The sequence below is a fragment of the Ornithorhynchus anatinus genome, chromosome 11 (assembly GCF_004115215.2).
Source record: "Ornithorhynchus anatinus isolate Pmale09 chromosome 11, mOrnAna1.pri.v4, whole genome shotgun sequence".
Taxonomy (NCBI): domain Eukaryota; kingdom Metazoa; phylum Chordata; class Mammalia; order Monotremata; family Ornithorhynchidae; genus Ornithorhynchus; species Ornithorhynchus anatinus.
In genome coordinates, this window is record NC_041738.1 from 34,649,802 (window position 1) to 34,662,677 (window position 12,876).

The 12,876-nt window shown below is 44.8% G+C and overlaps 1 long non-coding RNA gene across 1 annotated transcript; it reads right to left on the reverse strand.

Annotated features, from left to right (window-relative positions):
• Positions 1 to 9,357: 9,357 nt before the first annotated feature.
• LOC120638700 lies at positions 9,358 to 12,178 on the reverse strand. Its single transcript, XR_005660578.1, has 3 exons — positions 11,246 to 12,178; positions 10,987 to 11,094; positions 9,358 to 9,464 (listed from the first exon to the last, which is right to left on the reverse strand). It is a non-coding gene; the product is annotated as an uncharacterized LOC120638700 (long non-coding RNA).
• Positions 12,179 to 12,876: the final 698 nt, after the last annotated feature.

Genomic DNA, 12,876 nt, shown 5'->3' on the forward strand with positions numbered 1-12,876 from the left:
TTTTACAGATGAGGTAACTGAGGCCCAGAGAATTGAAGTGACTTGCCCAAGGTCCCAAGTGGCGGAGCCGGGATTAGAATCCAAGTCCTTCCAACTCCCAGGCCCGTGCTCTATCCACTAGGCTAGGCTGCTTCTGTAAGTACTTGTCAGTCCGCTCCTTACCTGGGGGCAAGACAACGCCACCTTTAAGGTCGAGCAACTCCTTTTAATGCACTCTTTGTGATCTCTCCTGCTCCAAAAGCTACTGAGCTGAGAGCAGAGAACTTCCTTCTCAGTCCAATATTTGCTGTGTTCAGAAACTCCCTCTCTCTCCCACGTTTTTTCTTGTTCATCCTCAGCCACTCTTTTCCTCCACCTCCCTCGCACCAACCTGCTCGCCGACAGGGTCAGGACAGAACACAGCACCAACATGGCAGCACGGGGGACTTAACTTCCACCCGGTCCAAGGATGGAAGCTACAAGGCCGCTGCGGTCTTCGTTTCCTTCCAAAGAGACGGGCGAGGCAGGAGGATGAAGATGTCTGGGTCCTCCCACTCATAACACCGATCCCCGTTTGGCTACCGAAATCTGGACAGTCTCGAGGTGGCTAAAGCTCGACCGGAGGGTTTAGAATTGGGGTTCTGTCTCCTTGAAAAATTGAAAGTGACTGTTGGGGTCTAAGAATTGTCAGAGCCCCCCTGCGGGCCTGCCAGAAGAGACCTCCAACTCTGACCTCAGATCCCCTCAGGGAGCCTGGCTGAAGATCCAGAGGTTAAGACTCACTGGTGTGCAGAGTTGAGCAAAAATAATTCCATGCAGCTTCTTATGGCCGGTCAGAAATAGTTAATTCCACGCATTCCCAGATCTTTTAATGCCAAAAGAGTAGTGGGAGCTGCTTGCATCTCCTCCGGCATTTATAGAGGTATTCTCTGGTTGCTGTCTTCCTTTTTTGCCCTTTTGCTCACCTACCTCTAATAAAAGCACCATTTGGGGTAGAGGATCTTCTGTCTCTCAGCTCTAGTGCCGAGAGGGCAACGAGCTCCAGCTTCTCAGTTGACGGAGGAGTTGTAGGTCCCGTCCCATTGAGGAGGGGGACAGTGGTCTTTCAGGCCCTGTACCTTAAACAAGAGATGCTTTGTTTCCTGCTGCTGCGCGGTGGGGCGTTAAACCCCATAAACTCCCGTGGGAAAACCCACCCTGAACTTCTGGCCAGGGCACTGCCGCCTGGCAAAAACCAACAAACAGCCCAGAATTTCCAGAGTTGCCCGTTGCCAGCCCGAACCTATAATGGCTCTGATCCGTTAACAAGAGCCAGCGCAAAATGCCCTTCTCCTTGTCCTCCCCTCTGCCTCCATCTATCTGCGTCTTAAGAAAAGCCAAGCAGCTTAAAAGTGACTTGCCACGTCCTGGCTAAACTGCTAAGGCTCCCGGGTGCAGTTTGGGAGCAGTCTCACAGATTGTCTTCCCCCCCGGATCACCGAGCAGGCGTTGAGTTTGGGGGGGAATGTCTGCCCAGGAAACGTGTCGACCTTGGTGAGGGCTTGGCATATAGTAAGTACTTAACAAATACCATCACTATTATTATTATTGTAGGCAGGGATGGTGTCTACCAAATCTGTTATATTGTACTCTCCCAAGCACTTAGTACAGTGCTCTACAGACAGTACGTGCTCAATAAATACAATTGATTGGCTGAATGATTGATTGAAAACCACTGTCAACAGGGAGGGCACCTCCAGAGGATACTGGGAATTCAAAGCGTCTAAATAAAGTTTGGTTAGTCAATCACACTTTGCTTTATTTCCATTGCCTTCTTTATTGAATTCTGGAGACGCTACTGGATTTGTTTAGAGATAATTTTGTCCAGGAGACCTTTAATTAATTATGGCAGTTTTCGTAATGCCCCCAAGGGAGTAATTTAACTGCTATTATCCCTTCTTATTTTCTTTCTGGTACATCTGGGAAAGAAGATGGAATGTACTTTAATGATTTAAGTAAGGGTCACACACCAGAGTCACCTGATTCCAGGGAGGAAAATGCACCGTCCTGTCCCATTTCATCTGTCACGCCCACAATTTTGCAAAAGTTGGTCGGCGTTCACCCACGCTAGAGCTTTTCAGTGTGAGACTCAATACTCCCGGATCTAGCTCCAGAGTCACCGTTCTGCCTTCCAGATCCCTGTTAACATAGGAGCTGTTTCTTATTTCTTCTTTTTATCGTATTAGTTATGTGCCTACTATGTTCCAGGCACTGTACTAAGCGCTGAGGTAGACACAAGCTAATCAGGTTGGACACAGCCCCTGCCCCACATGGGGCTCGCGATCTTAATCCCCATTTTACAGATGAGGTAGCTGAGGCACAGAGAAGTGAAGTGACTTGGCCCATGTCGCATAGCAGAGAAGTGACAGAGCTGGGATTAGAAGCATGTCAATGCTCTATCCATTAGGCCACGCTGCTTTAATGTCTGTCAACCACCTCTAGACAAAGCTGGTGTGGGCAGGAAGGAAATGTGTCTGTGATATTGTCATATTGTACTCTCCCATGGGCTGAGTAAGGTGCTCTAATAATAATAATGTTGGTATTTGTTAAGCGCTTACTATGTGCCGAGCACTGTTCTAAGCGCTGGGGTAGACACAGGGGAATCAGGATGTCCCACGTGGGGCTCACAGTCTTAATCCCCATTTTACAGATGAGGTCACCGAGGCACAGAGAAGTGAAGTGACTTGCCCACAGTCACACAGCTGACAAGTGGCAGAGCTGGGATTCGAACCCATGACCTCTGACTCCAAAGCCCGTGCTCTTTCCACTGAGCCACGCTGCTTCTCTGCAAACAGTAAGTGCTCAGTGAATACCAATGACAGATTGACTTTCTCCCACCCGCAGAAAAGCTGTTAGCTCTCCCCCAACTCACCTCAGAGCCTCCTTCTCTGACAGTCCACCCTGAGGCGATTGCACACCTCCCCACCTGAAACCAGCACTAGAAGAGAGGTAGGTAATTTCCACAAAACAATAATCTTAAATCTTCCCTGAAAGAAACATGAAAGAGTGCTATCGGCTCATCCCATTTCTATGATAATGTAATGCGTTTTTCTCCGCTGTAAATCATCCCGAGCTTCCTGAAGGTGAAGATGTTTTCTCCTTGGAATCCTCTTTCTTTTTTTCTACACTGGTGAGCGTCAAAACGTTCTGTGCTTGGAACAAGAGAGTGGCTGGGAGACTGGGTGGCTCAAGGGATTAACAATGGGATTAGCACTAGGATACGGAGGTTTACATCTCTAGGTCATCAATTTGAAGCTGAGGCCTATTGTTAGTGACACCCAAAACCTATTATCAACTGAAAGCTAGCCGCGTGACAAGGATAACACCGGCTTGTTGGCGATCTTAGGAGAAGGATGACTTGAAAGTGTCTGGAAAGAGAAATCATTTTTCTCTCCGCAATTTATTCACTACAGATACATGTGAGTGCAGAGAGCCTGGCCCAGGGAAGAGAGCAAGTTACTGGGAATCAGAAGACCTGGTTAATAATCCTAACTCCATCATTTACTGCTAAGTGACCTTGGGCAGATCGCTTAGCTTTTTTTTTTTGTTAATGGTATTTGTTATACCTCTCTCAGGATCGCACCTGGAGAGTTTCCAATACTCTAGAGGCCTCGGCTACGGGAGGGAGAATCGAGCAGAGGGCTACCCATTCCATTGCTAGTTTGGGCAGTGGCTGGCGAGTGGAAAGCCATCTGCTACAAGTCAAACCTCATATGTGCTGGGCAGCAGCAGCATGGGTGAGAATCCAGGGTGGAAACTCAAGTTGACTGTGCAGACGGGGGCCACGGACAACCACCTCTGTATTCTTACCAAGAAAACTCCATGGATCTACTACCCGAACGATTGCAGATGGAGGTGGGGGGTTCTGGGAGAGATGTGTCCATGAATTCGCTATGGGTCGGAAGTGGTTCAACAGCATAAGACAAGACAATCTGTTCAATGCTTACTATGTGCCAGGCACTGTACTAAGCGCTGAGGTAGACACAAGCTAATCAGGTTGGGCACAGTCCATGCCCCACATGGGGCTCACAGTCTTAATTCCCATTTCATAGATGAGGTAACGGAGGCACAGGGAGTGAAGTGACTTACTTGCCTAAGGTCACACGGCAGACGAGTGGCGGGGCTGGGGTTGCAACCCAAGACCTCTGACTACCAGGCGGGTGCTCTTTCCCCTAGGCCACGCTGCTTTACCTTAATCATAATTATAATAATTATGGTATTTGTTAAGCGCTTACTATGTGCCAGGCACTGTACTAAGCCCTGGGGTAGATATGAGTAAATCGAGTTGGACGCAGTCCCTGTCCCACAAAGGGCTCACAGTCTTCATCCCCATTTTACAGATGAGGTCCCTGAGGCACAGAGAAGTTAAGTGACTTGCCCAAGGCCACACAGCAGACAAGTGGCGGAGCTGGGATTAGAACCCATGACCTTCTGACTCTCAGGCCTGTGCTCTATCCACTATGCCATGCTGGTCCTCTCTCTGTGCCTCAGTTTCCTTGCCTCTAAAATTGGAATAAAATATTTGCTCTCCCTCCTTCTTAGATAGCAAGTCCAACATGGAACAGGGACTCTGTTCAACCTGGTGATCTTGTAACTATCCCAGTGCTTAGCACAGTACTTAGCACTTACTAAATGTACTTATCGCTACTATTACTATCGTGATTATCACCATTACTATTACTGTCAGAGGCTAGACTGTGAAGCGGAAGCTTGCTTTCTCAATACCTCTATAACTACAATGATTTTGGAGTATTCACACCACGCTTGGTGTTGAGGACTTTGGATGACAGTGCTCATAAAATATTGCATTCAGTTTTTAAAAGTAAACCGTTTCTAAGATCCTTTGCAGAAGCAGAAGTAAAATTATAAAAATCCATATTCTGGAGTCGGGATTAAAAAACAAATGATACTCAAAACTCAGGCTTTGCTTTCTCAAAAAAGATTTTTAAGCTACGAAGAGGTTTCCTCATTATAGTCCATGCCTTCCCCCTTCTCTTCTGAATGGAGGTTTGTTAATAATAGTATTTATTAAGCACTTACTATGTGTCAAGCATGGTACTAAGCACTGGGGTAGGTACAAGGTAGTCAAGCTGGACATAGTCCTTGTCCTACACGGGACTCACACCCTAAGTAGGAGGGAGAACAGGTAGTGAATCCCCACTTTACAGATGAGGAAACTGAGGCACAGAGGAACTAAATGACTTACCTAAGCAGGCAAGTAGCAAAGCAGGGATTAGAACCCAAGTCCTCTGATTGCCCCAGCTCCTTCCACTAGGCCACACTGCTATTTGCTGATGGATCCCTCTGCTTTTCCATCCGCACGTGCTAAACAACACTTTGTATTGCTTGAATGTTTTACTACTCTGCAAGTACAGCACTAAAAAAAATCGTCTCTAGACGAATAAGCCTTTCATAGATCAGAAAGAGTAGTTTACTAACAAAGATTAAAAATGGAAGTTGGAAGTTAAAATAACATATTAATGTTGACCTCTAGAGACTGATTCATATCTTTTTTTCGGAACGAGTGAAAGGTGGTCGATGGACTCAAAGCAGCTAAATGGGATGTTTTTGTAATAACTACAAACTGAACATTTATATCTAATTATGGCTCAAAATATTTGAATTTAGAATACCCGCTATCAATACTCTTTGCCTAGATTTGTCTTCTCTCTTAATTTGTTTGATATTTGTTTAATGCCTTATCTCAACACCTTACTGCCTCCTTTTCAGTATTTGCTCATTACACTCATTACACATTACACCCATTAAGTATTTGCTCATTAAAGCAGCATGGCCTAGTAGGAGCAGTATGCTGTCTAGTGGAAAGAGCCCGGGCCTGGAAGTCAGAGGACTTGGGTTCATTCATTCTTTCATTCATTCAGTTGAAATTATTGAGCACTTACTGTGTGCAGAACACTGTACCAAGCACTTGGGAGAGTACATATAACATCAGCTTGGCTCAGTGGAAAGAGCACGGGCTTTGGAGTCAGGGCTCATGAGTTCGAATCCCAGCTCTGCCCCTTGTCGGCTGTGTGACTGTGGGCAAGTCACTTAACTTCTCTGTGCCTCAGTTCCCTCATCTGTAAAATGGGGATTAAGACTGTGAGCCCCACGTGGGGCAGCCTGATTCCCCTATGTCTACCCCAGCGCTTAGAACAGTGCTCGGCACATAGTAAGCGCTTAACAAATACCAACATCATCATCATCTAAACCCACTTCTGTCACTTACCTGATGTGTAATCTGGGGTAAGCACTTAACTTCTCTGAGCCTCAGTTCCCTCCTCTGTAAAATGGGGATTCGATTCCTTATTATCCCTCCCTCTTTCAAAGTGAGGTTGTATCTACCCCAGCGCTTATTACAGTGATTGGCAAATAGCAAGCGCTTAAAAAATACCACAGTTATCATTCAACCATTCATTCAATTGTATTTATTGAGCACTTACTGCATGCAAATCACTGTACTAAGCGCTTGAGCACTGTAGTAACTACACATAGGACTGCCCACTTCCCCATCTTGGCTTTTCCCTCACAGTAAAGAAGTGCATCCTAGGGCCCTGTATGCATACACAAATATAAACACGGTATTTTTGCTAAAAGGATTCTGAACATGAGATTCTGTGTAGGTGGCAAGGAAATGCTACGCTAAGGATAGCTTAGTGCCACAGAGAGGTTATCAGTCCCAAATTTAGACCAGGAAAGGAATATCATGGGAGAGTTACATTATCATCTCGTTTTGTCCATCAGTAGTCACAACAAAAGCAGGGAAGAAGGAGGAAGTGCTTTAAGAACACCGAAGATCAAAGCCTCAGACAGTGGTGTATCTCAACTGAAAACCGGGAGTCAGTTGTTGAGGACAGATTTGAACGGTGCATTAACACCAAGAAGGAAACAACTCTTTGAGGAAAAAGCTTTGTAACGCTACAAACTCTAAGTACAACCACATGAGAGATGAGGAGGCAAAACGGAAAACAGTGCCACCCGCTACAAACTCTGAGTACAAGCACACAACGAGGGACAACCTTTTTGTTTACACAATTTGCCCAGAAGTGTGGAGCCTTCATTGGCCTTTTAAGCCACACATAAGGGTCATCCGTGAACTTGGCCACGAGTGATGTCTTCGAAACAAAGGATAACTACACATACAAAATCACAGATTTCTCTACTTTCACAAGCAAGGAATTCTCCAAAATTCTTACAAAAGAAGAAATACGAGAGAGATAAACTTGCACTTACACAATAGTGGAGCCATGATAAAGGATAACTTTGAATGTGCACACAGAATTCCACCTCCAAAAACTAAAAGTCCATAGCCTCCTGACTTTTAATGCACTCTGGCTTTACCCTATTCACGTGTTTCTAATAAGTAAATCTGTTAAGTACAATAAGACTCATATCTCGCCTGATCTTTTACACACCACGAAATTCTTTTCTACCCCTCCAGATCTAATACGAAAGCTTGTTTCCCTAACTTGACCACCTCTGAACCCAATTAAGATTTCCTTCTTCGTGGAAACTCAGAATATAATTTGATGGTGGTAGCTGAATCAAAACCAAAAGCCCCTTTACCCCTTAGGGATCTTCTGAACAACCCAGGTGAGTTGCTTCTGAAAATACAAGCCTGCAATTCCTTTGTTCCAAAAATAGCAGCCCTGGAGTACTCAGAACAAGGATATAGGCCATGAAACTCATTTTGAGGGGGGTTTAGTCTTAGATTAGTGTGGAGAACAATGCTGAGACAGCAAAAAACAAGCTGAGGGGTGAGCAAAGATGTAAATTGCTTCCACTTGAGGGTAGTCAGTGATGGATCACAGATTCCACCCTAATCCTTGGGGGGTTCCCGCCTTCAACGGCGATAATACTAATAATTTTGGTATTTATTAAGCACTATGAACCAGGCATTGTACTAAGATCAGGGGTGGGTTCATGAGAAGTAACGTGGCTTAGTGGGAAAAGCATGGGCTTGGGAGTCAGAGGTCGTGGGTTCTAATTAATTCATTTGATAGTATTTACTGAGTGCTTACTACGTGCTGAGCACTGTACTAAGCGCTTGGAATGTAGTTCGGTAACAGAGACAATCCCTGCCCAATGATGGTTCTAATCCCAGCTCTGCCACTGATCAGCTGTGTGACTTTGGGCAGGTCACTTAACTTCTCTGTGCCTCGGTCACCTCATCTGTAAAATGGGGATTCTGACTGTGAGCCCCACGTGGGACACCTTGATTACCTTGTATTTACCCTAGCCCTTAGAAGAGTAGCTGGTACATAGTGAGGGCTTAACAAATACCATCATCATTATTATTATTACTACAAATAAATCAGGTTGGATACAGTCCCTGTTCTGCATAGGGCTCACGGTTTTAACTCCCATTTTACAGATGAAGTAACTGAGGCACAGAGAAGTGAAGTGACTTGCCCACACTGCAGACAAGTGGCAGAGCTGGGATTAGAACCCATGGCCTTCTGACTCCACATGACCTGAAACAGAGGTGCCAAAGCCTTCCCGACCAAATCTCCGTGGAAAGAGTCCTGCTTTCCCCAAATCAAATTTTTCAGAAGCTCGGCTTCACGCCGTAGACTAGCACAGTCTCCATTAGCTTAATTCCAAAGGAACTGAGCGAGCGCCCAAATTTCCCAGAGGATAATAGCAGGGGAATTTCCTGCAAAGTGGAGCAATGCAAACCGGGCCTTCGACGAGCCGGCACAAGCCCTCCCCATTCGATCGATCAACTGTACTTTATTCACCGGCCTTCCGGCAGGCTTCGTTTTCAATTTTCCCCTTTTGAGGCTGAAGCCTTTCCGACCTGGGATTAGGAGTTGTCAGATCACATAATCTAAGCAGGGTTAAGATGGGTGATGCATTGGGGTGAGGGACCTCCGAGGAACTGCTGAGCGCAGGAATAAGAAAAATCGCTGACACAGCGGCTCTCACTTCTCCTCCCCGGGTTTTTACGTGGGGTGGAGGAGGATGCCGTCTTGCCGAAGAGGTTTCCAACGTGAGGGAATCTATTGTCTGAGAATGCGACACCAAAATATGCAGGGAGGTAACAATAAATGTCCACGAGGAACGTATAAAATCTTACAATCGGAACGTGACTCCAGCTCAGCTAAAATACCGGAATTAGCTGGTTATGGGCGGGGAACGTACCGACCGATTCTGTTGTACTGTACTCTCCCAAGCGCTTAGTACAGTGTTCTGCATATAGATAGAATGACTGATTGAATTACAAGCCTGGAGGAGAAAGAACTACTAAAGTGGCCATTGTTCGGACTGACAGGGTCTTCAGGAAAATAGCATAATAATTGGAACCTGGAAGTTCTGCTGGAATCAGACTTACCATTCGTCCGGTTTTATACTAGGCAGGCCGGTTTTCAGCTGATCTGACTCTTGTATGGTCAGCCAAGTGGGACGCAGTGACGACCTTATGCAAGAGGTTCCTTTTCTGAAACCTGAGAGGATAGCATAATCATAATAATGATATTGTTCTACACTGTGCCAGGCACTGGTAATCAGATTGGACCCAGTCCCTCTTCCACAGGAGGAAGAGCAGATGTTTTGTCCCCATTTTACAGGTGAAAAAACTGAGACACAGGTTAAGTGACTTGCTCAAGGTCACAGGGCAGGCAAGAAGCAGAACCAGTACTAGAACTCAGACCTGGGATCTTCCCAAAGGCCACGCTGGCTCCCTTGGCAATGGACACCAATTATAATCGTGGCCCAGTGGAAAGAGCACAGGCTTGGGAGTCAGAGGTCATGGGTTCAAATCCCAGATCTGCCACCTGTCAGCTGGTTGACTGTGGGCAAATCACTTCACTTCTCTGGGCCTCAGTGACCTCATCTGTAAAATGGGGATTAAGACTGTGAGCCTCACATGGGACAACCTGATTACCTTGTATCTACCCCAGAGCTTAGAAAAGTGCTCTGCACATAGTAAGCACTTAACACATACATTATTATAATATTCTTTCTTTGGGGAATTCTTCGCAAATCCATAGAAAGGCCCTCCATGTAGGCTGGCAGACTGGGGCAGAGGCTCACTTGTCTCCATGTTGTTTTCCATATTCTTTCAATAGAGAGAAGCAGTGTCCCCTAATGGATAGAGCACAGATCTCGGAGTCAGAAGGACCTGGGTTCTAATTCTGGCTCTACCACTTGTCTGCTGCGTGATCTTGAGCAAGTTATTTAACTTCTCTGTGCCTCAATTACCTCATCTGTAAAATGGGGATTAAAATGTGTGAGCCCCATGTAGGACATGGACCGTATCCAACCTGATTACCTTGTATCTACCGCCCCCTCGCCCCCAAGCTTATTTCAGTGCCTGGCACATAATAAGCACCAAACAAATGCCATTTAAAAACAAAGAAAAACGTTTTATGCTTCAGCTCGTCAGCTGTTGATTTGGAGTTTCCCCTTGTGGGAAGCTCTAGGATGCTGGGGGTAGATTCAAAAATCCAAATATGATCATAGACACCATTTAAAGACCTCATCTAAACTAAGCAACGTGGCCTAGGGGAAAGAGCACAAGACTGGGAGTCAGAGGACCTGAGTTCTAATTCTTACTCCACTACATACTTGCTTTGTGACCTCAAGCAAGTCACTTTAGTTCCCTGGGCCTCAGTTTCCTCATCTGCAAAATGAGGATTCAATACTTGTTCTACCCCCTACTTAGACGACAATGATTATTTTTCATCTGTCCCAGCCCTGAATATGGTGCTTTTTGCTCCCTTTATTCATCCCCTCTCCCAGCCCCACAGCGTTTATTGTTATTTATATTAACTTCTGTCTCCCGCTCCAGACTGTAAGCTCACTGTGGTCAGGGAATTAGTCTGTTAATTGTTATATTATACTCTACCAAGCTGTGAGCTTTGCACTCCATAGCTGCTCAATAAATATGAATGAATATTTTAGGCACTTAACAAATACCACAGCTATTAAACCAGCACCTCTGTAGCCTGGTTTGGAGGCACTTACCGAGCCCACCAAAAGTGGATGGCCAATTCTCCAACTTCTCCTGTGGCAGGTTGGGCCCAAGCAACCTCCACCAGTAAATGGAAGAGTTGCTATGAGGTACTTCTCTCACTGAAAAGAAAAAAAATAACTTTATTGAAGGGCACTAATACTAGTAAGTGGAAGAGTTGCTATGAGGTACTTCCCTCATTGAAAAGAAAAAAATAACTTTATCAAAGGCCACTAAAACCAGTAAATGAAAGAGTTGCTGGGAGGTACTTACCTCAGTGAAAAGAAAAAAATAACTTTATCGAAGGCCACTAATACTAGTAAATGGCAGAACAGTTGGGAGGTACTTCCCTCAGTGAAAAGAAAAAAGATAACTTTATCGAAGGCCACTAAAACCAGTAAATGAAAGAGTTGCTGGGAGGTACTTTCCTCAGTGAAAAGAAAAAAATAATTTTATCGAAGGCCACTAATACTAGTAAATGGCAGAACAGTTGGGAGGCACTTCCCTCAGTGAAAAGAAAAAAAAATAACTTTATCGAAGGCCACTTATACTAGTAAATGGCAGAACAGTTGGGAGGAACTTTCCTCAATGAAAAGAAAAAAATAACTTTATCGAAAGCCACTAATACTAGTAAATGGCAGAACAGTTGGGAGGTACTTCCCTCAATGAAAAGAAAAAAATTACTTTATTTAAGGCCACTAATACTAGTAAATGGAAGAGTTTTAGGGAGGCACTTCTCTCACTGAAAAGGAAAAAATAACTTTATTGAAGGCCACTAATACTAGTAAATGGCAGAACAGTTGGGAGGTACTTCCCTCACTGAAAAGAAAAAAATAACTTTATTTAAAGCCACTAATACTAGTAAATAGAAGAGTTGTTGGGAAGTACTTCCCTCATGGAAAAGAAAAATTAACTTTATTTAAGGCCACTAATAGTAAATGGAAGAGTTGTAGGGAGGCACTTCCCTCACTGAAAAGGAAAAAATAACTTTATTGAAGGCCACTAATACTAGTAAATGGAAGAGATGCTGGGAGGTACTCCCCTCTCTGAAAAGAAAAAAATAACTTTATTTAAGGCCATTAATAGTAAATGGAGGAGTTGTAGGGAGGCACTGAAAAGGAAAAAATAACCTTATTGAAGGCCACTAATACTAGTAAGTGGAAGAGTTGCTATGAGGTACTTCCCTCATTGAGAAGAAAAAAATAACTTTATCTAAGGCCACTAATAGCAGTTAATGGCAGAATTGCTGGGAGCTTTTTCCCTTGTTGAAAAGGGGGGAAAAAACTTTATTGAAGGCCACTAAAGAACAAAGGAGCAGGAGGGAGGACAGGGCGCCGGCAGGGCCCCCCCCAACCAGTCACTACGATGTCACAGCGCCACCTCGTGCTCACACCGCCCAACGGCAGCGTAGGCCACGGCCCGCTCCCCAACTCGCGGGGGCCGAAATGATACCAGAAGAAAAGCGACAAGAAAAACAAGGAGCCACCCACCTGACAAAGCCGCCTCCCTTCTTTGGCTCCGACTCTTTCCTCCACTTAGGAAAATAGCTAATCACCCACCTCAATGAGCCAATTAAGACTCGTTTGTAATATGCAAATAAAAATCCAATAACCCTTGTGCCCTGGGGATAGGGTCCTTTTTGGGGGTTTGGTAATTCAATTTCTGTTTTGTGGATTTAATTAACTTTTTTTTTTTAAATAATCTGTTTCTGAAAGTTGGCCTTTAATGACCTACCTAACTGTTCATTAAATCTCTGCACATAGTAAGCGCTCAATAAATACTACTGAATGAATGAATTAAATGCCTCCCTATGTCCCCTCATCTTTTTTTTTTTAGGATATCCGTTAAACGCTTACTATGTGCGGAGCACTGTTCTAAGCTCATTCATGAACGACTTCTTTTAC